The sequence below is a fragment of the Strix uralensis genome, chromosome Z (genome assembly GCF_047716275.1).
Source record: "Strix uralensis isolate ZFMK-TIS-50842 chromosome Z, bStrUra1, whole genome shotgun sequence".
Taxonomy (NCBI): domain Eukaryota; kingdom Metazoa; phylum Chordata; class Aves; order Strigiformes; family Strigidae; genus Strix; species Strix uralensis.
The window spans coordinates 64,575,890-64,580,174 of NC_134012.1; positions in this window are offsets into that span (position 1 = coordinate 64,575,890).

A 4,285-nucleotide genomic window follows, 5' to 3' on the forward strand; every position below is an offset into this window, starting at 1 on the left:
TGCTTGGTCTTCATAGGCAGATTTGCAGGCTGATGTTCAAATTTGTACTGAGAGACCACGCCAGGAACTACACACTGCACCAACAGGTTTCTCAAATACCGTTGGAACACAGAAGGTCCATGACAGCATACAGGACTTTCATACTTTGCTTCCTGCTTCCACACTTCCTTCCCTACTACCCTTCCACACCTCCTTCAATGGTCTGCCTAACAGCAGCCTGACTCTTTGGTTACCAACACATTTGGTGAGAACCTGGGAACTCCTCCAACTTCTGGGGATGAGAGGGCCAGGAAGGGAGATTTGAAATCCTTGCTCACAGGTATGACACTTAAGCATTTACTGACCTTCCATGCTGATGGGCAAAAATGCCAGGGCATTGTGTCTAGGGGCCTATCACTTGCTTCTGTTGAGCAATAGGCTTAAGAAACATATTTTCTAGCCATGTTGGCTCCAGTTCTTTCCCAAGAGTGAGTGCCTCACTCAGGCTCATTGAGCATTTCTACGTGCAGTCACCGCAGAGTGTTCAGATAAGAAAAATAACAGCAACATCTGTAAGCTTGTGTTTGGAGATAAAGCACAACAACTTTCTCCAGGGTGTTGTTGTTTGACAGCGAACGTCTGGCTCTGGTCTACCCTAAGTCTCTGCAGGCATTTAATACCACTCTGCTTCATTAACTGGTGGAGACTTAAGCTTACATCTTTCACAGACTGTCTTGCTATTGCCAATAGGCTCTGGCAGGTGACAGTGAAGAAACTCCATTCATGCTTCTCTGAGGAACACCTCCATGATCTAGGGAGGGAAAAAAAGCAACAGCTCTCTTCTTCAAGAGAATTAATTATACCTAAGCTTTCCATGCTCTTGGGACAGTGTTATAAAAATGTGATGAAAATGACAGACCAACAAGAAATTTACCCATATTAATGAGCTTGAAGTTGGCTTGGCTGTTGGGAAATTATTTTAATTGATTCATCAAAGAATGGTCTCTCCCCACCATTTCCCAGTGGATTCAAAGGGATACTGATCTGTGAAAAGCCTCCAATGCCTAGAAATTTGATTTATCTAAATAAAAATGCACTACATCCAAATCCAGGTCTTTACTTTCAAAATGCCTCTGAGCAGCACTGGGGTCATGTGAGCAGCCATTGTCTCAACATAACTATGTTACTTTCTCACCCTCTCAGATGAGCCTTCCTTCAGCAGGGTTTAATTAAAACATGTCACATGTTCCCTTAAGGCCCTCCCTACTATGGTCTCAGTGGAGGCCAGAGTGATGTCCTTATTACTGATCATGGAAGAAAACTCTCCCTCTCAACATGCCTTGCAATGGCAGCTCTCAGACTGCCCTGCCCAATTTCTGCAGGAGCATCTTTGGCTACTGTTGAAACAACCAGGATGCTATCTCAGGGATAATACTAAGACCTAGCAGTACTGTTAGATGTCAGTGTAATCTAAGATGTCATACCTTTGCCTGACAAATAGCTTTGTGTAAGACAGTTCTGTAAAATCTACCTTTTTGCTCGCAGGGACTGATAGTCTCTGCTGGGTGCTTTACATAACTGCAAACTGCATACACAACAGTTCCCCTGCAAGTAGTAGCCATCATGCCAGATGTCCACGTGAGCAGAAGTACTTGTGTGAGGATCAGCCCGATTCTTAAAAGCTTCCCACCTTCACTGACTCCTTGTGTTTATGGAGAAACCCATTCCTGCAGGACCACAGGCGCCATGTGACTGTAGCATATTCTGGTGCCAAATATAATCCATCCAAGGCCTGTGGCTTTGTCATCCTGTGGCAGCAGGATGTGTTACAAGCGACAGTGTGACTAGACAAGAAAAGGGAGGACTGGACAGCACTGGGAAACTACAAGCTTTTGCAGTCTGACTGATAAGGACAAATTACCTTCCAAGGACACCTTGCCAGTGAATGCAGCAGGATGAGCCTGTGTGAAAGGTTAAGGCAGAGGATGAATGGCTGTGGTACACCACTGAGATTTGACTCCACACAGTAGGGGTTCCCTCCATAGCTTTCTGCTCTTAATCTCCCTTTGCAGTCAGGCTTGATGTAGAAATGTCTTTTTAGGAAGCAAATACAGTATTATATGTCTCTGTGAGTCACCAGACATAGCCTGGATCTTTGGCACAAAGAGACTGCAGAAGCAGAGAACCCAAACCTCCTCATTTGGAGTAGCAAATGCCTTCCAAGGGAATATGAGATGGGATAGAGCAGAGGATGAGGACTTTCAAGAGAATAAGGTTATTTCTATCCTTAGAGTCCTGCACATTTTCTGTGAACACATCCTCTAAAGCTAAGAAGTAACAAACTCAGCACCAGTTAGCAATGCTTCTGCTGCCATCTTCCTAAAGACCAGATTGATCAATCTACTTGACAATTACTCACCAGCTTTCTCTTAAAATCAGGCTTAAATAAAAGCACAAGCTGCTTTCTAATAACATTACATGCAAAACTGTAAAAATTGAACTAATAGTCCTTTTTGTATAATTACTACCTTAGAATCCTCCCACATATAAACCCAACAGGAAAAAACCAGTGTTTGCTCACAGTGAGAGTGTTGGGTAATACACAATAACCAAAATATCTCCACTCCACTTTAAAATAACTCACAAATGCAATAACCACTACCAAGCACTGATATTTTTATAGCAATCACCACAAAAATTAGTCCAGTGAGGTCACAACATTCAAGGTAGGTATTACTTTGAAATGTGACATCACAGCGCGTCAGGACTTTAAAAAAACAGTTACTTCTGAGGCTGGGCAAACGTTAAGATGTTCAAGAAAACAAAACAAAACAAAACAGCACAGACCAACAAATGAAGTCTGGTTTCAATCATAATCACAGCTTTGTAGATGAAAACCTGTAGGCAACTGTGGTTTTGTCACTGTCGAATAGCTGCGTGAAGCTAACAATTACAGCTGATGGGAGCAGTGGAGGAACTAATCCCACAGCAATAAACACAGATTTCAGAACCTCCATCCCTTACTGAGGACAAGACTGCTTGAATGCTGAAGAGGTAGTAGGAAGCTGCACATAAAAGCAGTTGTCAGAGCTGGCTATGAGTGAGTTTGACCTACGAAAATTGCCCAGCAAGTTCACAAGGCTTATGGAGTTCCTGGAAGAAAAGACTGCTATAGGATGTGCAGTCAGTTAAACACACACACCCACACACACTCACACCCACACACCTACCCACCCACAGGCCACCCACCCCCCCCAACCCTCCCCCACATACACACACTATCCCAGCCCACAAACACCCTGTAAAGTTACATCACATACACCCTGTTCTTGGCTTGCAAAAGTCTCCTTTCATAGTAGCAAACTTAAGACGAATGCTTATTTTTCTGCTAACATTTTCTTGGCTTTGAGACTTGGATGGCAAAAGGTATGATTACGGTAAGGGAAAGATTCAGCATTTACTGTCTTATCCAGCTCTCACAGTACTATATGGCTGAGACCAAAACAAACTGAATGAGCACAGGTGTGAAAGAGGAACAATGCTCTCTTTATGCCCTGGGGAAAAACTGGCTTGTTCAAGTGGTGGTGAAGTGGATCCTGGAGGAAGGATGCTGGAGTGTCACTGACTTGGGAAGAAACAAGTTGACTGGGAGCTAGGTCACAGGACTAGTATTTAGGGTGGCTTTTCTCTGCCTCTTCTATTTCTTACCTTCTGCCTGGAAGCTAGAAATTTCACATTGATTTTTTGTTCAAGTGCGGGGTGCCACTTTAGCTTCAGATGCCATGAGACACCCCTAGAATATAAATCATGATATAGATATATATTTACACGGAAGAAGCAAACTGCGAAGACAGAGATGAACTTGATTTAAAAATAAAACAAATTAAAATCCATAGAAATTGGGTGTTTAAATTCTATGGCATGGATGAATTTTAGATTCCTCTTGCAAGAAAAAAAAATAATCTGAGACTCCCAAGGAGTTTTCCTCCTGCAGAAACTAGCAGAAAGAGGCTGTTTATAAATTTCATACTTAAATATGGAATTTGCATAAATTATAAATGCAAAATAAATGAGGATTTCAAACTTTTAGAGCTAGCCAAATATTCAAGGGGATGCTTCCAGATCTAGAGAAATGTTGTTCTCTCATCTTTATGTTACATGCTGGAAGACAAGATTTGTACAAAAGAATAGAACATGAAGTTTAGGTCTTTAATCAATAACACTAAGACTATTTAGAAAAGAGAGACTCACAGTTGGTAAGAAACTTTACTGCTAAAAATTTTAGCCACATGCTTACTGTACATTA